The 25,815-nt window shown below is 38.9% G+C and overlaps 1 long non-coding RNA gene across 2 annotated transcripts in view; it reads left to right on the top strand.

Moving 5' to 3' along the window:
• Positions 1 to 917: 917 nt before the first annotated feature.
• The window catches only part of LOC309808704, a 91,275-nt gene continuing 66,377 nt past the window's right edge, over positions 918 to 25,815 (top strand). For both annotated transcript variants that reach the window (XR_014294780.1, XR_014294781.1), the window contains exon 1: positions 918 to 1,057. This is a non-coding gene — a long non-coding RNA (uncharacterized lncRNA). The remainder of the gene's footprint in view (positions 1,058 to 25,815) is intronic.

Here is a 25,815-nt window from a genome sequence, read left to right as displayed (position 1 = left end):
GAGGGAGGGAGGAAGATGAGAGAGAGAGAGAAACCTGTTAATAGCTGGTGCCAATTTAAAGAGAGAAGGAAAGGGCTTATTATATACGTATATGCTAATATGATTCTTAAAGCCAATTCTGATCAATCCTTCGGGAAAGAAAGAGATGCAGCCATCTGTTAATGTGGCTTCAGCTTCTTTGTTTTCAAATGTTACAGCTGTCACCAGACCAGCCATTCCACTTGGGGCGAGGCCAGAGGGTTAGAGGGGGAACATCTGTCCACTAAGGACACCACTAAACAGCAACAAAATCTTGGGGCGACCCCTCTCTCTTTCCTCGAGTGCTTTCGCTAGCCGGTCCTACTTCCCCACTCCTTTGGGAGTTTCCTGTTCCATTACGTAAGCAAGAGGGCGAGAGGTCCCAGCTTTCCTAATTGTGAGTGGTTTGGCTGGGTGTGTACGTGCGAGTAACTGTGTGTGTGTGTGGGGGGGAAGTGGAGCTCGGCTACAAGGGGCTTAGAAAAACTAGTCGCCAATTTAAAATATTTTCGGAGTGTTTGAATGATATCTTAAGAGCTAATCCCACTCTGAAATTCAGCGAAATGAACAATACAGATAAGGAAGATGAAGAGGGTGGAAAACCCACACAGCGGAATGGAGCCGTCCATGCCGCGGGAGTGACAGGGGAGCGCTCAGAGGAAAGACGCTCTGCAGGGAAAGTCACTCTGGCTCTTCTCTCTCGGTCCACCAGCCGGCGACGCTTCTTCTGTAAAAGCATTCCTAGAAAATAACCCTACAACCGGGAAGGGTAGCGATCGTTGAGCGCAGTTTCCAGGAGCCGGTGTCCGCAGCCGGGAGAGGCCCCTCTCCCCCCGCGGCTGGCGCGGAATGTGGCGATCCGGCCAGGGGCGGGGGATGACTTCCGGCGGCCGGAGCTCAGCGCCGGGAGCAGGTGCTGCAGCTGGCAGGTGGGGTGGGGGCCGGCCGAGCTGACCACACACAGACCCGGCGCGGCGGCACTGCGGCCCCGGGGCAGCCGGCGCCGGGGACATGCGCTGATTCGATCCCTCCGGAGAAGGTAAGCAGCCCGGCTATTATTAGCCTCGGCCACACTGTGCGGTGCTTTCTGCTTGGTTAGTAATGGGGTTTGTAATACAGAGGGAAGAAGGGGAATATCCCTGCCGCCTTCTGCAATGGGAAAAGGAGCAACAACTGAAATTGAAATGTTAATCAGCCAAGTGCTTGAGATTATTGGAGGAGCGGTGTTACTGGGCAAACAAAGAAGGCGGTCAGCCTCTGTAATCTTAAGATAATCAACCATTGCTGTGCTACACTCGCTTAGATATTGAAGAGGATTCCGAATGTAAAATAATTTGAGTTGCACTTTTACGTTGCTACCTTCAACCTTCGCTTGGTTAATTTGTGGTTTGCGAGCAGCAGGTTCTTGTCAGCAGCCTGGAGAAGTAATCGGAAATGTTCCTTCTCCTTTTGCGTTCCTCAGCCTCCTCCCTTTCCAGTTATCAGAATGGGTCTGCACATTTCAACGTCAAACATCCACTTCAATACTGAACCTTTAGAAAGAATCTCAAATTAGAGGAGAAATTTACCTCCTGGAGTTCAGCTTGGGTTGAGCAGCACTTGTCCCCACTTCTCCCTTCATTTACCATCTTCTCTTGTCAATCATTTCATTGATTCCCCCCCCCCCCGCCGGGGATGCTGTGCTCATTAACAAACCAGCTCTTGTCAGCTCCTGTCCACCACCTGTGTTCCGTGACTGATTTTTTCAAGGACCCAGAAAGGGCATTGCTTTATACCACGTTTGGACTGTTATCTGTGTCCTTCCCCAAAATGCATGGCATGAAAAATCCTTTAAGCCCAGTACCAATATGGTTTCCGATAACTCCCTTCATTGTAGTCACTGCAGCTACCAGATGGGTTTCAAGGACAGCAGAATCTATTGGGGTGTGAGAAAGAGGGCTCTACCTACATATTTTGTGCATAAGAATAGGTGGAAGTAGAAATGCAAATGTCAGTCTATCCCGTTTTTCTTGAAGGTTTTTTAGTCCAGCTAGGTTGTGAGACAGCTAGCTGGGTAGGGTATGGGGCAAGTCCTCCTGCAAAAGCAAGCAGTGTGTTTGTCCTAGGATTCCCCCAATAACCTCAAAAGAGTTTCCAGAGAGACTTTTCCCCCAGGCAGTCAGAAAGCCAGGGGAGGTGGCCAAGGTAAACCTCAGGTTATTTGGGCATCCTCAAGTTAGTCTCCCCTTTTAGGGGTTCTGACCTAGGATTTCCCCACAAACGCTTTGCTCCTGAGCTCAAGTGCCCATTCTTGTTGCTCACCTAGGGATGTACAATTGAATGATATTCTGTGAAATGGTGAAGATTGCTATGGTGGGGATTGCAAATGTGCCACTTCACCAACAGAGAACAGTTGTAATAAGCCAGACTGTGTGGTGTCTGTGTGCCAATATTCCATTTAAAAAGAGGCTTGTTATCTTTAAATCTGAAATTAAAGAGACGGTTTGACTCAAAAGGCCATGGATTTTATTTTAACAAATTAAAATAGGAGATCAATAAAAAAGAGGGCCAGGGTTTATAGCTAACCTTCTTAGGTTTTTTTTTTTTGTTTTTTTTTTTTTTCGGTATGCGGGCCTCTCCCTGTTGTGGCCTCTCCCGTTGCGGAGCACAGGCTCCGGACGCGCAGGCTCAGCGGCCATGGCTCACGGGCCCAGTCGCTCCGCGGCATGTGGGATTTCCCCGGACTGGGGCCCGAACCCGTGTCCCCTGCATCGGCAGACGGACTCTCAACCACTGCGCCACCAGGGAAGCCCCTTACCTTCTTTTTTAAATATTGCTTTAGAACAAGATACTGGTTCTGAAGAATCATGTTACTTCTATTATATATCGTTATTGTTTTTCTGATTACAAATTCTCTATTTATAAATACACTTTGGAAAGACTTGAGTTGGTTTCTTTGTCTCTATCTTCAGTATATGAGGCAGAAGGAGTGGAGGCGGGTGGGCAAATCCCACTCCAAATGGCCCACTCAGAGAACTGTTCCCCGGACCATGCAAAGCTCTGGATCGAAATTGTTTTGGCTGGTTGTTATTATTACCTTTAAATTTGGTTTGGGTTTGAAAGATTAAATTTTCAATATTCTAAAATTTTGACTCAGGCACACCAAGTAGAAGAGAGAACAAAGAACAAGAATAGCAAAACTATTTTCCACCTTTCTTACCTAATTGTAAAATATTTAATTATATGAATAATTATTCTGAATAATAAGTGAAAAACATATTAAAATAATAATTCATTTTTAAGAAAGTAGCCCAAGGTTTATGAAATACAGGTTAGTGCAATTGATCTTAAGTACAGTAAAAATTTCTGTAATTTTAAAAGGTGTTTTTATGTTGAGTATTAGTACATGAAAATACGCTAATGATGGTTAGAAATTGAAATGTCTGTTACTTGGTTTCTGAAGAAACTGAATTCTTTGGCAAGAAATGGGTCAGGATTAGGGGACTGGAGCCGCCAAAGCCGGCATCATACCTGCCAGTGATTTTATAGGTGAGATGAATGCATTAAGTTATGGATTAGGGTTGGAGAAGCCTTCTGGGGAAGAAAGAAAACAAGACAGAAAATAGAATTTGTTATTTGAGTGCAACTAAGATAATTAAATTTAAGTTATTTCTGAGTTTGGACTTTGTTATATTTCAACAATTTCTGAGGAAAGTTTCTAAATTCAAAGCCCTAGGTAGAAATAGTTGTATGATTTCCTATCCGAAACTGATTTATGACTCTATTTCCTTTGTTAAAAACGTTTCCCAGAGAAAGGCAAAATTAATTGCCCGGTGTTAAGGAGGAGGAGTAATACCAAATAGAAGGATGTACGCTATTAGTTGCTAAATGAACTGTGGGAACTTTTTTGTAGATTTGACAAGATAGAATTGAAATCAATCTGTTGCTTTCCAATCACGTAAAAAAAAACCATTTAGTCTGGTGGGTGGTCAGTGTTATCAGTAATTTAAGACTTGAGTACCGATTTAGGATTCAAAGTTGCTTCTCCTTACAAAAGGCATTTTCTGGTGCTGCATTACTGCCATTAGCTACAATTGAAATAGACTTATCCTGAGATTTTGAAAAACAGAAAAAGAGATAGTAGGATTAATAAGGCTTTGCCTCCACTGAGAATGGGTAGAAAAAGTGCTATTTTGAAAGTTATCAATGGCCTCTTAATTGCCAGATTTCTGCGCTGTTTCAACCTGCTCTTTATGTCTTTATTTTTAAGTTCTCTTCTAAGTTCTTTTTTAAAAATTTTACTGCTTAGTGTTTTATTCACTAAAATAGCATTTTTAATGGAAGTAGAGTTGATGTGTAATATTATATAAGTTACAGGTGTAAAATATAGTGACTCACAATGTTTAAAGGTTATACTCCATTTATAGTTATTCTAAAATATTGGCTATATTTTCTGTGCTATGCAATATATCCTTATAGCTCATTTTATAATAATAGTTTGTACCTCCTAATCTCCTATCCCTATATTGTTCTTTTTTTAAAATTAAATACTTGTGTTCAAAAGTATTGTTAATAAGTAATATATAAAGAGATATCTCTTTATCTAGTTTCTCAGTAATCCCCTTAAATTACCTCATGACCAGCCTAAAACAAGTGCTGTTTATTTCTAGTTTGTGCCTCATGATATCACGACTATATGTCTTCATTTGTTCCTTTCACTCACCCTGCTACACGTTGCAACCTTGCTCACAGCATACACTGCCTCTTCCATGAACCCTTCCGCATACCCACCTTCCTTCTCATTTCAGATGTGTTTCTCCCTTGTCTAAATTCCTATGGCACTTCCTATTTTGGTCTATCCTTTAGTTTGAACATGATTTGCTGTTGTAAAATAACCCTAGAGAGCAGAGTCTTTGACTAACGACTTTTTATTACCTGCAACTCATAATACAGTGCCTAGCTATGTATATGCAAAGTAGATGTTCAGCAGTTTGATGTTAGTGAAGAAATTAGCTATTATTTTCCAGGGGTGTATATCCACCTACTCTGATATCCAAGTTAGGCTCTAAGTAATGTGTGCAAGTACATTTTAGTTTAAAATCCCTATATAATAATATAGTGAAAGTACATTCAAACAGTTATATTCAACAAAAGTTATTGTGAGCTTACATGCCCTTAAGTGGATATTGGCTCATCCGTATCAAAAAGCATAGTAAGCATTACAAAAGAAAACTTCAAAGAAGACATTGTACCAGCTTTCAGTATGCTTTCATTCTACTGAAAACCAGTAAGCAGGGGAAGATGTCTTGCATAAGTAAGTACTAGTCTTAAAGCGCTCTGCTAGGTACTTTCATCTATGGTGTATAATTTCATCCTGCTACTATATGCTAATTTTACGCTGAGACTCAGAGATCTTACCTAAATGGCAGAGATTCTTTCCACATTCACGTGCTGTTCTTTGAAGTGTTAACGAGTGAAGGAAAACTATAAAACATAATCAGAGTAGTTTAAAATGGTTTTGTGATCAGGCTTTCCAGTGCTTTTTAAACTTTTGGGTCTTAACATCCCCTTTAATAATTCAATAAAGGCTATGCCTCCACTCCCCAAGTACATACACAACACACACACACAGAATTTTGCCTGTAATTGCAGGTGTTTGCGGACCTAATAAAGCCCTCCTTTGCAAATGCTTTAAGGACATCTACGCTGGGCTCAGTTTTTCTTTTTGCTTGTTCTATGCTTAACATTTATTTTTGTACCTATTAAAATTAAACAAATTATTATCTGTTATAGTTGAGGTATAAACCTAAGCAGCTTCGTACTTTACAACTTTTCTTTTTGCATTTTTGTATTCTGTCCTCTCTCACACAAACACACACGTTTATATAAATGAGATCAAATAATACTTTTCTGTGAAGAGAATGCTTAGAATTTATTCTTAACGATTTTTCTATATATCACACGTCAGTGTTAGCTATAGTCATCATGTTGTACATTATGTCCATAGTATGTATTTATCTTACAATTGGAAGCTTGTACCTTTGACCGTCTTCCTCCAACTTCCCCTCCCCTGACCCTCTGTCTCCTGTAACCACAGGTCTGATCTCTTTTTCTATGATTGTTTTCTTTTTTTTTAGGTTCCACACATAAGTGAGATCATATAGTGTTTGCCTTTCTTTCTCTGACTTATTTAACTTAGCATAAAGCCTTCAAGGTCCATTTCTGTTGTCTCAAATGGTAGCATTTCTTTGGTTTCTTACAGATGAATAATATTTCAGTGTGTGTGTGTGTGTGTGTATACCTATAATATGTATATACCTATAAATATATAAAACAACCTCTTTACCCATTTGTCCATCAATGGGCACTTAGATTGTTTCCATGTCTTGGCTATTATAAATAATGCTGCTATGAACATGGGGGTGCAGATATCTTTTTTGAGTTAGTGTTTTCATTTTCTTTGGATATATTCCTAGAAGTGGAGTTGCTAGATATATGTAGTTCTAGTGTTAATTTTTGAGGCTCCTCCATACTGTTTTCCATACTGGCTTTACCAATCTACAATCCCACCAACAGCACAAGGCTTCCCTTTTCTCCACATCCTCACGAGCATTTGTTATCTCTTGACATTTTTGAGGATGACCGTTCTAACAGGTGTGAAGTAATATCTCAATGTGGTTTTAATGTGCATTTCCCTAATGACTAGTGGTATTGAGCATCTTTTCATGTACCTGTTGGCTTTTCGTGTGTCTTCTTTGGAGGAATGTCTATTCGGGTCCTTTGCTCATTTTTTTAATTGGGTAATTTTTTTTTTTTTTTGCTATTGATTTGTATGAATTTTTAATTTATTTTGGATATTAACCATTATCAGATATATGGTTTACAAATACGTTTTTCCCATTCTATAGGTTGTCTTTTCAATCAGTTTGTTGATTTGTTTTTGTTTTTGCTTGCTGTGCAGAAGCTTTTTAGTTTGATGTAGTTCCATTTGTTTATTTTTTATTTTGTCGTTTGTGTTTTCAGTGTCATATCCAAAAAGTCATTACCAAACCCATGTAATGAGCTTTATTCCTATGTTTTCTTCTGGCAGTTGCATAGTTTCAGGTCTTACATTTGAGTCTTTAATCCAATTCAAGTTAGTTTTGTGAGTGGTATAAGATATTGGTCCAATTTCATTCTTTTACATGTGAATATCCAATTATCCCAGGGTTCCCTCGTATGTAACTTCTCTCTTTTCTCTTGCTGGTCTTAAAATTCTTTCTTTGTTTTTGACTTTTGGTGATTTAATTGCAATGTGTCTCAGAGTAGCCCTATTTGAGTTCAACCTGTTTGGGCTTGTTTGGGCTTCATGGATATGGATGTCCATTTCTCATCCTAGGTTTGGGAAGGTTTCATCCATTATTGCTTTAAATATACTTTTTTTCCCTTTCTCTCTCTCTTTTCTTTTTCTGGAATTCCCATAACATGAACATTGTTTACTTTGTTGTGTCCCATAATTTCCATAGGCTTTCTTCACTCTTTTTATTCTTTTCCTTTTTGTTCCTTTCACTGGGTAATTTCTAAAGTTCTATCCTCCAGTTTGCTGATTCTTTCTTCTGCATGGTCGAATCTACCTTTGAAACTTTTTATTGAATTCTTCAGTTCAGTTATTGTATTTTTAAAATCTAGTGCTCCTGTTTTTTTGATGTTGCTATTTCCTTGTCAAACTTCTTGTCTTGTTCATGCATTGTTTTCCTAATTTCACTTAGCTGTCTGTGCTTTCTTGTAGTTCACTAAACTTCCTTAGGAGGATTATTCTGAATTCTTTGCCAGTTCATAGATATTCTTTTTTTTTTTTTTTTTTTTTTTTTGCGGTGTGTGGGCCTCTCACTGTTGTGGCCTCTCCCGTTGCGGAGCACAGGCTCCGGACGTGCAGGCTCAGCGGCCATGGCTCACGGGTCCAGCCCGCTCTGTGGCATGTGGGATCCTCCCGGACCGGGGCACGAACCCGCGTCCCCTGCATCGGCAAGCAGACTCTCAACCACTGCGCCACCAGGGAAGCCCAGATCTTTATTTTTTTAAGGTCAGTTATTGGAGTTTTATTAGTTTCCTTTGGTGGTGTCATATTTGCCTAATTTTTGTGATCCTTGATTCCTTACTTTGGTATCTGCATATCTGAGTAATTGGGCTCTTCCTCCAGACTTTACTGGGTATTATATTCAGTAGTAGTAGTAGATGGGGCTATGAATTAGTTTCCTGGCAGAGAATCAGAGCTTGTATAGGACCTGGCTCTGGACAGGACCCAGAGCCTGTATAGTTCATTGTTTGGGAACCCAAATCAGGCCAGAGTGTGCACTTAATTCCCTGGTCAGGTGAGGGCACTGGTTTTGCCCTGCAGATGGGGGAGGCCACAGGCTGTGCTGTCTGTTCAAGTGCCACTGTATCTAGGGCTGTTTAATGGGCTGTACAGCTTCCCATGTTCTCTGGCTAGGTTCCCCAGTTGGACATGCTGAAGGCTGTATTCAGTGATGTGTAGGGCTATGAATTAGATTTCCTGCCTGGGTGCAGCAGGAGAAGCAGCTCTAAAGCCAGTAAAGCTCTTTGTTGTCTTAACTCAAGCTGATCCACACTCCACGTTCTGTGGCTGAACAAGGCCACTGGCTTTGCTTTGCAGACTATCAGCTCTGCCTACTCTTCTCTAGGCTTGAGCACTGCTGGGCCGCACAGTTTCTAGGAGTTGTCACCAATCCTTCTAGTCAGATGGGCCAGGAAGACACTCTCCACAGCAGATGGGATGGGGCTAGTCCCAGTTCCTTTGCCTGGGTGGGATGAGGAGGGGCCGCTCCAGGCTACTCTTAATTTCTCAAACAGGCTCCCCAGTTGGGAGGAGCTGGGAGCTCCTCTCAGCCTTGGATAAGAATTAATCTCCGTGCCTGTGCATGGTACCGGATCCCTCCACACCTGATACTGGCTCTGCTTTGTACCAGAGCCAGTGATGAGCTCTGGCTGCCTGCCTCTTGGCTGGAGCACGACTGGGCCAAATAGCTTCCAGGATTTATTGCCAGCCCTTTTGGTCAGATGGCCAGAAGACACTGTCCACAGTGGGTGGGCTGTGACTCTGCTCTTTCCCTGGCTATGGGCAAACCAGGTTCAAGGGCCAGATGCGTATCAGGTGGATCTGTAGCCTGAGTTCCCTGGTTGTAGTGCCCCGCCAACCTGGCTCTGTAGATAAGCAAAGATGCCCGTTGTGATCCCCACTTGGGCACTGCAGGTATGAATTCCATCGGTCACAATCCACGTGCTGGCTGCTGCATGCCCCTTCCCCCTTCATCACAGCCCGACTTGTAGTGGTCAAGCCCTGCAGACTCCCCTGCAGTCCCAGTGGAGCAGGTTAGAGCAGCGGCTCCCACAAAGCAGCCCCGATGCTAGTGGTGGAGCTTGCCGTCCCCCAGTTCTCTTCTCCTACTGGAGGAGCCAGAGGTTCACGGGAGGCCTCACCCATGGTGCTCCACTGGCCTGGGGGAGGGGCAGCGTGGTCAACGTGTAGCTCCTTCTCTCACCCTTCGAATGCAGTCTGTCTTGGTCTCTGTGGTGCACGGGGGTGCTTCAGCCTCACCTCCACGTTCTAGGATTCTCTCAACTAGTATCCTGTTTCCAAATAATTGTTAGTTGTTCCTCCTGGGGGGGGGACGCGGAGCCAGGAATGACCTTGGTGATGTCACCCCACTCTGGGCTTACCTTGACAATATGTGTGTTCTTTATAGCCCAGACATTTCTGGTACTTGAAATGAGGTTCTCCTTTTATTGTTCTCCCTGCTTTAGGACCTAAAATGGGAGCTCTTCCTTAGCACTGGCACAAAGGCTGCTGAGATGACTAGGAAGCAAGTGCCAAGGAGGATAGTGAATCAAAGAACCTTGATTCATGGAAAAGGAATCCCAGAAGGAGCTCTAAACGTTACACATTCCAAAGGATTTATTCAGGGTTTTCCAATCAAAATCATTTTTACAAAAAAGAAACAGTTCTCAGACTTAGAGTAGTATACTGCCAAGTATGTGGAAGAACATTGCCAGCAGTTGAGTGGTGTGGTCTGCTTTGAAATATATTCAGTTTTCTTAGGATGGACATATGTCTACTTCAAAGTTACTATTTCTTTCTAGTAATGCTGTCTACAGTAATATATTTGCTTTTGCCAAGTTAAGAAAACAATGACATCCCTCCCAGGTTCTAAAACAATTACCAGCATAAAAATACATTAAAATTTTTAGCTGATACTTAAGGAAACCAGTACTAGCTAGCATTCCTACTGATGCTGGTATTCAAAGAGAGGTGTGACAAAACCATTAATCTGGAAAACACCGGGTTGGAAAGATGGAGAGAAAGAACTCAAGAGGACTACTTAAGCTGTTGCTTTCTTTACATGTCCCCAAATATGATAATAACCGTATAAGCTCCTAAAATAAGTGCAATTTTATGCAAACTTCATAGTATGCCTAGTAGGAGGTAAATTTTGACTTTACTTTATAGTATATTTTTATTTTGGTAAAATGTCCCATAATGTAAAATTTACCATTTTAACCATTTTTAAGTGTATCATTTATTGGTATTAAGTACATTCACAATGTTGAGCAACCATGACCATTATCCATTATAAGACCTTTCTTATTATCCCCAACAGAAACTGTACTCACTAAACAATAACCCCTTATTTCTCCCCTCCCCTTAGCCTCTGGTTAACTCTATTCTGTTTTCTGGGTTTATAATTTGCCTATTCTAACTACCTCATATAAGTGGAATCATACAATAGTTGTCCTTTTGTGTCTGGCTTCTTTCACTTAACATAGTGTTTTCAAAGTGTATCCATGTTATAGCATGTAGCAGCATTTCATTCCTTTTTAAAGCCATACAATGTATAGTGATTTTTAGTTGCAAAACACTTTTAGTACATTGTGTTTCTATTATATTAATGATATCTAGCATATATCACTACCATATTACCTTTAGTAGATGCCCAGTAATGTGTACTATGAGTGAGCCATAATTTCATTCAGTCAAAACCCATTGATAAACATTTATTAAGTTCCAAACAGTTTTATGATTTCAAGAAATGTGGTAATGGACATAGAGGTTCATGTCTTTATGTGCTGGAGCTTTTACTTTTGACGGAAGAATCCTTGGAGTGGCATGGAATGGTATTGTTAGGTCAGAGATTATGCAGAAACATTTATCATTTGAATACATACATTTACTATAAAAAACATCAACTTCTTCAACAGATAATATTCCTGTAATTTATGTAACCATTTATGACCATCTTAAAAATGAATGCAAGTAATATAAGGGAATCCACTTCATGTGATTTGAGCAAGGAAACATTCTCACTTTTTTCATTTCTAGTTCATGGAAGAAAATTCCTATACCCAAGTATTGAAATATTTCAAGTCTCTGGATCACACATTTCATCATTTCAAAAATATTACGGAGTACATCACGGATGTCAGTCAAGTCTTGTAACAACAGTGTAGAAAACTAGTAACATTTATAGCTAGTTTTTTTTTAAGCTTCAGCAATGGATCATTTCTATCCAGCCTAATCTGAAATTTTAATTAGATTAATTTTTAAAATAAAAAAGATTAATTTTTAATCTAAAACTATTTTAGTTCATATTTATGTACCTGCATTATGGTAAATCTTTTATCTTGTTGTGTTTTTTTCTTAGTTTCTCTTTAGAGTATCTTTTAAAATTTATTTTTAAACAGAATAATTAAAGCCCAAAGATGAGAATGTCTCATTTAAGCTAAACTAAAGAATGTTGGAATAGCTGAAGTAGGAACACAATTGGCACAACTTTTCACTACCCTCCATAGAAGAAGACTGTTTTGATTTGCATGGTCCAAGAAAGGAGAAACAGATAACTTGCTGGGGATTGCATCCTGCTTTACTTAAATTAGACATTAACAGGCTAAAAGGGCAAGGATGAAGCAACATGTTTATAACATAGTTTTGCAAAGCTACTTAAAGGTGAAGGGTTGCAAGAACACAGACAGACACACCCTCGACATTTCACAACAATATTTTAAGGTAGGCCTTTTCTTTGGTTGATAGGGATGGAGGGACCTATTAATAAACATTTCTCCTATTTACTTTTGTCTTTATTGCTGTCTCATCAAACCCTCATTAAAAAACAGACATATGGGCCTCCCTGGTGGCGCAGTGGTTGAGAGTCCGCCTGCCGATGCAGGGGATACGGGTTCGTGCCCCGGTCTGGGAGGATCCCATATGCCGCGGAGCGGCTGGGCCCGTGAGCCATGGCCGCTGGGCCTGCGCATCCGGAGCCTGTGCTCCGCAACGGGGGAGGCCACAACAGTGAGAGGCCCGCATACCGCAAAAAAAAAAAAAAAAAAAAAAACAGACATAAAACAAATAAGCATTCTGACTTTTGCCGAATAAGCACCAACAAGCTCACATCTTAAACAATGGACTGCAATGGCGATGAGACTGAGGATGCTTGGTCATTGCAACAGTGGCAGCAACACGACCTGCTTTGTTCCCTCTGTTGTGCACTGCGGAGTCTGAGTATAGAGAGAAGCCAGTGATACCATTAGGCCATTCCTTACACTCCTCTCCATGCTCTTTCACACTCAGGTTCTCTGGTCATCTCAGGGTAGTGAAAGACCACCAGGATGCTAATACCCTCTATCCACTCACACAACTTAATGCTTCTGACACTTGCAGAAATAACGTCGAATCTGAATTGGTGGTACCCAATAGAGTCACTAAGAATAATCCGTCAGACTCACCAAATCCAAATTCAGATTTAAAGGCCATCAAATTTTAAAGATAATGAAGATTTTAAGATTTCAATATTTATTATATATGGTCATATGTAAAAATTTAGAAATGTAAAATTACATGTTTAGCTTTTTAATTATAAGCTATATTCACTGGAGAATTAATGCATTTTTAAAAGAATTCATTCTGAAAAGATTACATTAGCACTTTTTTTAAACCACTACCCTCAAAAATAAATTGTCATTGTTCACCCAAGTTTATCTATCTCTCATCTCAAGGAAGTGAGTTGTTCTTGGGGAAATTGCTTTCATCTAATTTGTGCTTTTCTGCAGTGGATCAAGCTGAAATGAAATGGGGCTGACATTCTTAACTATTATTACGCGCCCACATTTACCAGAATTACCTAATGATCAGTACCGAAGAGTTTTATAATAAATAAATATGTAGGTACTGAGAGTCTCCACTGATAAAAGTTAGTTGAGACATGGCTGGTGATCCCGTAGAAGAGATATCTAGCTTATATTTCTTACATCATCTCCCTAGGAGAAAGCAATCCAGGATTGCAAAGCAAGGCATGAGACAGTAGCATTTGGTGTATTCTATAAACGTTTAGATTTCTCAGGAGCTCATTGGTATTATATACTGTGGTGAGCACTCAAATGTAAACTGTGACTTTAAAATAGTAAACTATCAAGACCGTAAAAATTCCTGCAACTTAAATGGTCAGTTTGGTATTTGGCTTTATTATAGGCATTTGCAAGATATTTATTAAACAACCAAATGAACCAATACCAGTTAATTTTGAAAACTGCCTTCCTAATACAAAAGAATTGCTATTCTGCACAAGTTCCTTGTGACTATTTTTGTAAGTGTGGTGGGAATGAATTATGGATGGCACTACCCTTTCTCCTGTTTCTTGTCTGAGGTTTTGGTAAGGTGCAAGTTAGAGGTGATGGACCTTAAAGTTTGAGCAGTTCAAGACACTCAACCAGTAAGTCAGAAAGAGAAAGACAAATACCGTACGCTAACACATATATATGTAATCTAAGAAAAAAAAATGTCATGAAGAACTTAGGGGTAAGACGGGAATAAAGACACAGACCTACTAGAGAATGGCCTTGAGGATATGGAGAGGGAGAAGGGTAAGCTGTGACAAAGTGAGAGAGTGGCATGGACATATATACCAAACGTAAAATAGAAGCTAGTGGGAAGCAGCCGCATAGCACAGGGAGATCAGCTCAGTGCTTTGTGACCACCTAGAGGCGTCGGAAAAGGAGGGTGGGAGGGAGGGAGATGCAAGAGGGAAGAGATATGGGAACATATGTATAACTGATTCATTTTGTTATAAACCAGAAACTAACACACCATTGTAAAGCAATTGTATTCCAACAAAGATGAAAGAAAAAAAAAAACAGTGAGTAGAATTCAAATAAGTACTAGTAGATATAAAAATAATAAAAAATAAATTTTGGCAATAAAATAAATAAATAAATAAACACACTCAACCAAGCACAGTCCATTTTCCCAGGACAAGAAAACATATGACATTACTCTTCTTTTTTCAACCACAATGGATTTGAACTTTTAGAAAATTGAAAATGCAAGATACAGATTTTATTGTTTTTAAGTAATTTATTTATTTATTTATTCCTGGTGGTGTTGGTTCTTCGTTGCTGTGCATGGGCTTTGTCTAGTTGTGGGGAGCTGGGGCTACTCTTCATTGCGGCGCGGGCTTCACATTGCGGTGGCTTCTCTTGTTGCAGAGCACGGGCTCTAGGGCACACCGGCTGCAGTAGTTGCGACGCACGGTCTCAGTAGTTGTGGCTTGCGGGCTCTAGAGCACAGGGTCAGTAGTTGTGGCGCATGGGCTTAGTTGCTTTGCGGCATGTGGGATCTTCCCAGACCAGGGTTCGAACCCATGTCTCCTGCATTGGCAGGTAGATTCTTAACCACTGCGCCACCAGGGAAGCCCAAGATACAGATTTTCATAAGAAAATATTAGTCAACAGTTCTCTTATCTCTATGTCTTTTTCTATCTCATTGATTGTGAAGAATACACTCATAGAGAAAGCAAAATCTACATCAGTTGAAAATTTTTTCCACCTGCATGCATGTTATAGTGGATGTGTAACATCTTCACAGGGTTTGTGAAATCACTATTTCACCACAAAAATTAAATATGACCCTAAAATGATCTGACACTAATTAGTCCATTGAATAAGGGGAGGAGGATTGGCATCTTGGTCATTGTTTAGAAGAAAAAAAAAATCATTAACCTGTTAGGCAAAATACTTGTCTTTAAAATATCCCTTAATAAATATAATAGAAAATGAAATAAAATGGCAGTACAGTGTTATGCAAGGAAAGCAATTGGGTTGATCTCAAAGTGAGTATAAAAATCAATGTTTTTTGTTTAGTTTGTTAATAATTTTATTCTTAGAGCTCTCAGGCAGCTAGCTTTTGGTCATTTTTAAGATCAATCGAAAAGTCTAAACATTATTTTTAAGGTATGCAGCTCACAAGGCCCTCCTCCCCTCCTTTCTCTCTTTCTTTTAATCTTTTAGTTTATTTTGGGGAGTTTTGGCTACCATTTATGTTCTAATCATGTTTTTCAGGAAGTGAATTTGAACTTTGAACCTCACCTAGTTTGAATCCTACCTCTATTGTTTTCTATCTCTATGACTTAGGGTAAGTTACTTAACCACTGTGAATTGTTTCTGGATATTTAAAACAGGAAAATCACAGGGTTGTTGCGAAGATTAAAGAAGATAACATAAAAGGGAACTTATTGCAGTGTTTGAGACATAGTAAGGGTTAGTAAACATTTCCAGTTTTTACCTTTCTAATTCTCGTGAGCAGTTTACAATGAGATCTCATTACCACAGATTTTCCCTAAAATTATGAACCTTTTCCCACCCCTCTCCATTTTAAAGCAAACCTTGAAATGACTGAACCTCATAGGAAGATGTCTCAATGCAGGTAATCCCAGTAGCAGGAGAGGTTGAAGCTACCACAATGCAAAGTTGTCAGGCTCTGATCTGGCAGTAGCTGTGGGAATTAGTCTTAGCTTCTATTTTTAACTCTGCCAGGAGTTGATTGGATGACCTGGGAGAACTCACGTGGCATCTTATTTTCTTTCTGAATTTCTTTCTGCATCTTATTTTCTTTCTGAATTGTACCATTTGTCTAATCACTCTTTTCACTGACTCATTATCAGAAATGATATCAAGGTTGTTGAATAAGGGTGTTGATTTCAGAAGTAATGTTATAGAAAATGGGAATTGTTCCCTTTCTTAAAAGCAATAGTTGACAATTTTATTTTATTTTTTTCTGATACAGTATTGAAGTTCCTGGGAGAGGGCAACTTTAATTTATAAAGAGTTGTTAACATTCACTTCCTCTAACAAAAGCCTTTAAAGGTAATACTACTAATTATCTGCCTTGTACCCCAGTCTTTTTTTTTTAAATATGTAACTGTTGAAGTTTTTTAATGTTAATCAGTATCATTAAGTTGTCCAGAAAGGAAAATTAATCTGTTACTCCATTGTACGTCATATACAAAGGAATCTTCTTGGTATATGATATCTTTCTATTTGACTGAATCTCAATGAATTTAGAGAGTACATGTAAGAATTTTAATATTCAGAGTCTTATTCATAACCGTGCGCTACTGAGTAGATTCAATCACTAGCAACACCTTTAAACTGAAATCAAAAATAGAGCCTCAGTTAACGTGAAAACTTTAGTACCAGGAACACCTGCCTATGAAAACTGCACTGTTAGCACACAGATGAGCTTTAGTATGAGAACAGTTTTGGGGCCTCCCTGGTGGCGCAGTGGTTGAGAGTCCGCCTGCCGATGCAGGGGACGCGGGTTCGTGCCCCTGTCCGGGAGGATCCCACATGCCGCGGAGCGGCTGGGCCCGTGAGCCATGGCCGCTGGGCCTGCGCGTCCGGAGCCTGTGCTCCGCAACGGGAGAGGCCACAACAGTGAGAGGCCCACGTAACGCAAAAAAAAAAAACAAAAAACAATTTTGTTGGGCTTGAAAAGCACATAATTTTACATTTTTTTCTTATTTGGCTTTTTATCATTATGTGGACCATTTAGGTCTAAGGAAACAAGTACAAAAACTGCCTAAAGCCTTCCATTTAATATGTAAGCCATAGTTGTCCACAAGAGAGAATTTTGTGGTGATCAACAACTCTAGCCAAATCGGCAATAATTTATTTCAGTTGGTAGAGTCTAATCATGTGTACCTAACTATGTTCTTTTAAGTAAAAAGTGTAAAACCTTTTTAGTAGTAAGTTTGTCCTGAATTTCCAAGTCAATATTTTTAATCCCTGTTTGAATACTGAATTCATTAGGTATTCACCAAAGGCTTGAGGCATAGATTTCGGGCATAGTCTGCTTCTAAGAAGAGATGTAGCAAACAGTCTAAATTCCTGTTTGAAATATACATGTGCATACACATATATTATACAAAAATTTATAGACAGACATTTCCCGAATTACAATGGTTCGACTTACCGATTTTTCAACTTTACCATGGTGTGAAAGTGATACTCGTTGAGTAGAAACTATAGTTTGAATTTTTTCATTTTTTCAAAGTCTACTTTGAATTTAGAGTAGAAACTATACTTTTCCCAGACTACTGATATGCAGCATGATGTTCTCTTGTGATGCTGGGCAGCAGCAGCAAGCCACTCCTCCCACTCAGCGACTCGATCACAACTGACACACTTACAACCGTTCTGGTTTTCACCTTCAGTACAGTATTCAATAAAACAAATGAGATATTCAACAGATTATTATAAAATAGGCTTTGTGTTAGATGATTTTGCCCAACTTTAGGCTAATGTGAGTGTTCTGAGCACATTTAAGGTAGACTAGGCTAAACTATGACGGTTGGTAGATTGGGTGTACTATAAGCATTTACAATTTATGATATTTTCAATTGATGATGGGTTTATCAGGATACAATGCCATAGTAAGTTAAGGAAGATGTGTGTTTTATGTGTATTATATATATTAATTATATTATCTAATTATGTGTATAAATATATATATGCATATATGTGCATGTATATATGTCTGCTTTCATGAACATTTGCCTTCTATTTCACATATTTGATTATATTTTTTATTTTTTTATTTGGTTATATTTAAAATAAAGAGACAAGTTCTTGGAGAAGCATTTGAAGAATCTTTGTTTCCAGAGTCAAGTTTTGCAAAGAAAACTTATTTTTTCACTAGCTGTTTATTTTTCAATAGTTAAAAAAATATTTTTAAATTTCAAAGTGATTCTTTAATATATGAATACGAATATGTATTTACTTCAGGTGCTATATATGTTATTTATACATATGTGTATTTATATATATTTAAATGTTTTTAAACCTGATCTTACTGGGTTATGTCTACTATCCAATTATGTGAGAATAGTGATATTGTTGCCTTTCAGCTTGGAACACGCTTCTGTTTCATTTGATTATATTTTATCCATTAAGTGCTCTGGCCTTCCATTAGCTCTTTTGCTTTGAGGAATACATTTTATAGTGCATTAGAAATATTCTTCTATTTTTCATGCCATAATTTTCCAGTGTCTCGCAAAATCGTAATTTGGAATGTTCTGACTTGAATAGTGTTTCAGAATAGAGACTTGTCCCTTTTGGAATCATCAGATCTGTTGGTTAGGTACAGTATTTCTTATTTTTTCTGTTGGGGAAAGGGAGGAAGGAAACTGCACTATGGAATGTTCCAGTTTTGTTTTTTTTTTTTTCTTACGCTTATACCAAAAAAATGCACTCTTCTAGTAAAACTAGAAACATGAGAGTGGCAGTTACATAGTTCCAAATTAGGACAACCTAATATACTGTAATTTTTTCAAGTAAGAGAATAACCCAGGTAGTATACTATTAACTAGATTTTTAAAAATAGCCATTTGTTGATGAAGAATTCTCTTCTTTTTCCATTCTTAGTTTCATAACATTTTTACACAAAGGTTTATATTAACAAATGCCATCAGTTGTATTGTTGGTTTCCTCCTGCTTTCTGATTAGTTCTATAATTTAAAAATGCTTAAAGTCCAGACTTCTCAACTAGAAAACATAAGCACAGTAAAAGCAGTGTTTTTAAAATTAATTCTGGAATATATTTCTCTTGATGGTAAAGACATATGAGATTACAGATGTATATGTTTGGATGCTTTATAAATAAAAGTAATATGATTAATAATAATAATCATGTATTAATTTATACTACCAGAAATTCCCTCTAAATACTTTCTAGGACACAAACATTTATGACATTTCTATATTGTTCTCATTTTATTATTTTAATGAAATATTATACAGGTAGTATTTCATAAAAACATTGCATCAATTGTAATACAAGTTTAGGAATTTTAATTTGTATGTAAATATACTAACTTCCGTTGAAATTGCTATAGCTTAGGGTCAAAATTAATTTGAAGGTTATTACTGTTATTATTCTGGTTTTTATTAGCTGCTGTCTCAAATTAATTATAAAGACAAAAATATCCCTGGCTTCGAGTTTCTGCACTATTAATGACATACCGAGATGTCTCTTGGGTATCAGTAAATGATATATTTTAGAGCATAACTTACTAAATGACTTGCCAGTTGGCAGACCACCTTTGACAATAAAATATATTTGATAGTCTACCTTTGCAAATTCATTGTACCACACAGATGTGATCTTGGTAATTGACATATGACTATTAAGCTTCAATCATTCTCCATAATATTCCTATTACCAATTATTAACAGAATAAAGGGGAGATAACAATTCTATAGTATTTATTCAGATTTTTATTTAAAGTCAAGTATAATCTATATTTCTATAGTGCTTTTTTAATCTAACACCTCACTTAAGTAGAAGGAAGTGTTCTAGAGGTTTGTTATTAGCTTTTAAATGAAGTAATCTTTAACTGTCTTTTATTTAAAAATACTAAAAAAAAGTTTCATGGTCTTTAATTAAATATAAATATTGGAATTGTCTATGAAACTTTTGAAATGGTCAATCACATTAAAAACATAGGGATATCCTTTAAAGCAGGGGTCCCCAACCCCCTGGCTGTGTTAGGAACTGGGCCGCACAGCAGGAGGTGGGCGGCGGGCGAGCGAGCGAAGTTTCATCTGCTGCTCCCCATGGCTCGCCATCGCTCCCATTACAGCCTGAACCAACTATCCTCCCCCGCCCACCCTGTTGGTGGAAAAATTGTCTTCCACGAAACCAGTCCCTAGCTCCAAAACAGTTGGGGATCACTGCTTTAAAGCATATGAATTTCTAATATATTTATTTAGGTTATATATGCTGAACTTTTTTTTACATAATAGCTCATAGGTAACCTTCACTATTAAGTATTTTATGATGCTTAGAATCGGAAACAATACAGAAACTAACAAATTAAAATTGTTTTTTGTAAAATGTCAAGTGAGAAGAGAAGAATGTTAAATAATAAATATAGCATATTCACAACTTGGTTTTGAATATCACACACATAGAGCAAAAAGACCCAAAGAAAATTTAAAAATTATTTATCAATGGTTAACTCAAGAAATAAGAGAGTCAGGGTGACCTTTACTTCCTCCCGTTCTCATTCTGTATTTCCAAATTCATTGCAATATATATGTATTACTTTTAGAACCGTTTAAGAAGAAATGTCCCAGTTTGGATAATTTTTTTTAACATCTAAACATTGCCGAGTATTGTTAAAATGTTCAGTTTTTATGTAGCTTTCTGGAAGATCTAGCTGGCCATAAAAAACTGAATATATTAGAGGAGGGGGAGTTTTCCCTCATCTTGAAATAATAATGATAAATAATATTTTTAAAGCATTAAATAATTTTCAAAGCACTTTTATGTACATTTTCTCCTCAGACCATCCTAACTCTCTAGAGTTGGTAGCAAAAGGATTAGACTCATTTTGCCCAGGGTGGGGGTTGGAGGGTGGGAATTGAAATTCATGAAGTTTAGCAAATTGCCCATTTAAGCCGTACACAGTTATTAAGTGGCAGGGCCAGAATTCTAACCTGTTTCATGCCATGGCCAATCTAGTGCTTTCCTCTATGCTCTAGGAACTGGACATATTTAAGACGTAAGCACAAAAATGGAAATAGGTCTGAATCTTGCTCTAGTTGCAAATTTGCCTATAGACCTCACTGGAGCCTGAACCAGGAAAATCTATATGAATTTCTTTCTTCAACCCAAACAAATGGCCATGTTAAATAATTCCTAGGTTTAATTTAAAAAAATCTATACTGTGTGTTTTTTCACCATATTCCAGTTTGTGTATCTTGTGTCTATCAACTTCTCCAAAGAACCATGCTTCCTACCTAAAGGATTGCATTGCTTAATAAACAAACATTGACAATTCTGATGCTAACCTGAATTAAATAATATACCAATCATTTATGAGATCCGCCTTAGTATTTTTTTTTTTTTTTTTTTTTTCTTTTTGCGGTATGCGGGCCTCTCACTGTTGTGGCCTCTCCCGTTGCGGAGCACAGGCTCCGGACGCGCAGGCCCAGCGGCCATGGCTCACGGGCCCAGCCGCTCCGCGGCATATGGGATCCTCCCAGACCGGGGCACGAACCCGTATCCCCTGCATCGGCAGGCGGACTCTCAACCACTGCGCCACCAGGGAGGCCCCCGCCTTAGTATTTTTACACTCCTGAAATATCATCTCTATAACCTGCTTTTTAAAATAGTCTGACACCTACCAAGTACTCTTTCACTTCCTACAAGAAATCAAGAAAAAGAAAGCATTTGTGTTTTTAATTTTAGTGAAGGGTTCTTGATTTAAGACTTAGTCATTTAGTGTCATTTGAATTTCAAGTGTGCCTCAAGTACTTGAGGTTCTCTCTGTATGACTTCTCCAGAGTTTCCACATATATATCATCATTAATTTCATCTTTCACTTGGGATTAACACAAGAAAAGTTTTATTTACTACTATTTCTTAGTTTTCTTCATTTCAAATATTCAGTGCCTTGTCAAAAATAATATTATAGTCTTATACTGTTCATTGATAACAGATAATAACAAGAAATTGTGATTCTGGTTTTCAGTTAAAAAAACAAAACGAGAAACTAAAGAAATAATTACTATAACAATGTTTTTCTCCATTTAGCTAATCAGATATTCACATCAGTGAGTGTTAGATTTTTTTTTTTTTTTTTTTTTTTTTTTTTCCGTACGCGGGCCTCTCACTGTTGTGGCCTCTCCCGTTGCGGAGCACAGGCTCCGGATGCTCAGGCCCAGCGGCCATGGCTCACGGGCCCAGCCGCTCCGCGGCATATGGGATCCTCCCAGACCGGGGCACGAACCCGCATCCCCTGCATCGGCAGGCGGACTCTCAACCACTGCGCCACCAGGGAGGCCCGAGTGTTAGATTTTGAGACTATGAATCCCAATACTAAATGTTATATATTCAGAGAAGTGAAAAATAATAATTATTATGCTTCCTCTGTGCTAAATACTATTTTAAAACCAGTTGGAATCCCCCCTCACAACAATCCTAAGAGGTAGGTACTGTTTGCACCTATTTTACAGCCAGACAAACTGAGGCACAGAATGATTAAATTATTCATGGTCACACAGCTAGTAAGGCACAGATACAGTATTTAAAATCAAGTCTGGGGCTTCCCTGGTGGCACAGTGGTTGAGAATCTGCCTGCCAATGCAGGGGACATGGGTTCGAGCCCTGGTCTGGGAAGATCCCACATGCCACGGAGCAACTAGGCCCGTGAGCCACAACTACTGAGCCTGCGCATCTGGAGCCTGTGCTCCGCAACGAGAGGCCGCGACAGTGAGAGGCCCGCGCACTGCGATGAAGAGTAGCCCCTGCTCCCCGCAACTAGAGAAAGCCCTCGCACAGAAACGAAGATCCAACACACCCAAAAATAAATAAATAAATACATTTATTAAAAAAAAAAAAAATCAAGTCTGTTTTTGTGAGAGTCCACATTCCCAAGCCCTGTGATGAAAGCGTGTGATCCCTACTATTTGCTATATACCCATTTCCTTGCTTTGTGGAAAGAAAGGGAGTGAGGGAAGAGGAGGGAGAGGGAGGGAGGGAAAGAGGAAAAGCAGGCGGAATGGAGGGAGGCAGGAGAATTGTCAAAATTCTGCCAGCGTGTTGATACTGTGTGTTATTTCTTATAATAAGGTTGAAATTAAGGACTTGTAGAGATTTACATAGAATAAATAATTTTAAATTTCCTTAAGGGAAGTCTCTGGTAATATTATCAGATGGTGACAGCAAGTGAATTTCTGTTTAATTCTATTCCTAATTAAAATGCTACAGCAGGCTCATATTTGGAACAAACACAGTTCTGGTAATTCTCATAGTAATAATTCTACATTTTCTTAAATTTGTTATCATTTTTTTCACCCTCAACACTCTCAGCTTATTTAATTTTAGTACCTACTCTTTTTCAAAAGTCCATACATTTTAGTTAGGCTTAAATGATAGGAAAATTGAAGAAAGTTTAGAGCTTGTAACAGAAGGAAACCACCCCCTTCCCACCCCGAGCCCAGCTCTGTCCATTTCTATCAGAGCTACTCCACCAAGAATGGAGGAATTATTCTAATTGGTCAGATTTAGGACACATTCTATTACATAGGGTGACTGTATTTGTTTAGAGGTACACAGCAACAGTTGCACATTTCTTCTTGTCCGTTGCCTGGTCCTGTGAAAGCAGGTAAGTGGAGTGAAGATCCTCAAAGCCTAGACCTCAGTCTCTTGTTTCTGTTCCATTCCGTTCCACCAGGGTGAGCTTAATCCAGCAGAAGAGTGAGCTCTTCTGTGTTTCGCCGGATGGTTCCATGCAGATGAGTCAAGTTCCATTTTGAGCCTGGAAAATCTTGCATGCTCTCTCATCAACTTCTTCCTTTTCTGAGTGTGTACTCAGAAAATGGTAACATGCCCCCAGTAAGCCTTTACCACAGCTCTGACTCAGGGTTATTAGGAAGTAATTCCAAATCTCAGACATGTTCTGTATTTTAATCAACAGATAATTTGTACTTATAGTTAACATTTTCTCTGGATTATTCACGTGTTCTTATGCAGTTGGAACCTATTTCTGTCTTCATGTGCTTAAAGCTAGGATGAGTATGGATTTTAATCAAGATAATTTAGAAATTTTATTAAGTGTTTCTTATGTGGCAGGCACTGTTCTAGGTACTGGTGATAGAGTGTTAAACAGAGCGGTTACAATCCACACTCTAAGCAAGGGTACTTAACATGAAAATTCCAATAGGAAAGATGTACAGAAATCATACGCAAAAAACAAGAGTCAGTTTAATATGCATGGTTGGCATCTTGGGGATAGAAGAAATCTAACACAAGGAGTTTTACAAGACTGATGATATTATAGTCACTTCAGTTGAACTTTGTTTTATTTAAAACAAGCAACCTTTTTTCAAACCAAGTAAAAAAATGGACAGTAATTGTGCAACTTTATAGCTCCTTATTTAGTAAAGAGAGGGTGCTTTGACTTGTGATATGAGGCAATTTCAGTATTTTGATAAACTAACCTTCAGCATTTTAGAAATTAAGCTTTTTCATTGATGGAAATTCTAATATTTGCCCATCAGTTTTTATTTCATGCCTCCGAAACTAGATTAAATTTTCCAATTTTAAGTGGAAAACTGGCATATTATCTGTTGACACTACAGTTCCAAGTTTTATCCTAAGAAAAGGTGGGTGAGAGGAATCCCCAGCTCAAAATCCTATCCAATTTTGAATTCTGAAAGTCTTTTTTTTGATTGATTAGTAGATGTTGGTATCACATTATTTGCAATGACAGAGGACATTGTCAAGTTGTTATTAGCATTCACTGCAGCACCGGCTTCTGAGAATGTAGTCGTTTTTTTGGTTTTTGTGGGTTTTTTTGCGGTACGCGAGCCTCTCACTGTTGTGGCCCCTCCCGTTGCGGAGCACAGGCTCCGGACGCGCAGGCCCAGCGGCCATGGCTCACGGGCCCAGCCACTCGGCGGCACGTGGGATCCTCCCGTACCGGGGCACGAACCCGCGTCCCCTTCATCGACAGGCGGACTCTCAACCACTGTGCCACCAGGGAAGCCCTGTAGTAGTTTCTTTTAAACCACGTTTTCTCCTCTTGATCCATGACTCCAACTCTAAAAATATCTTGACTCATTCCTACATCATACATTCAAGAAATAATTACTGATCGCATATACTATTCCACATACCAGGCTGGTCACTAGGGAGTCAAAATGACTAAGGCACAGGCTTGGCTGTCAAGGAGACCCCAATGTAGTGAACCTTTGCTTCTTTCTCTTCAAGTGGCATTGATCCTGTGTAATCAGAAGTAATAGGGAATTAAGTAGCATTCATATTGTAATTCAATGTAGATTGAGCCAGATGATTTTCCCAAATCAGGGTTAATCAGAGATAGGGCAAGAGTGTTCTTAGTGATTTTTCCTTGATGAGCATTGTTAACTATCCTTGAGATGCAATAATAGAAGTCAGTGAGTAATTTATCAATTTGGTTTCCTGTGGGAACCAAGATGAAGGACGTTTTCTCCTTTAGTGATTGACTTCCTACAGAGATAGCAAAGGCGCTTCAACTTTCCCAGACAAGCAATCACCAGTAAACAGCAGTGATGGTAGATGTGGGTTATTTACTACCATGGGGTTGAGAATATTAGTGAGCTGCATTTTGACCACTTGTCAAACATTTTGACATCTTGGAACAGAAAGTGTTATTTAAATATAAAAAGCATTTTCTGATGAATTGCTGTTAGTCATCCCTATGAGGAAATGACCTAGTAAGTAATAGATCGGGAATAAGATTGATTTCTGCTAAAGAGTCCTTAAAGTAGCTACATGTTTCAATTTGTGGGGTTTTTTCAACCATTTGTGAGTTACCACAGTAAAAACCCCCTATAAAAAGCTCTCTGAATTTACTTTCCAGCATTCTTTCCTGGGCTTTCTCTCTCTTTCCCCCTCTCCCTCTCTCTCAGATCAGAAGGAGAGCAAGGGGTCTCAAGCTTTAGTGA

This window comes from Mesoplodon mirus (genome assembly GCF_964341445.2).
Source record: "Mesoplodon mirus genome assembly, chromosome: 7".
In the NCBI taxonomy this organism is placed as follows: domain Eukaryota; kingdom Metazoa; phylum Chordata; class Mammalia; order Artiodactyla; family Ziphiidae; genus Mesoplodon; species Mesoplodon mirus.
This window is presented reverse-complemented; position numbering and strand designations above follow the sequence as displayed.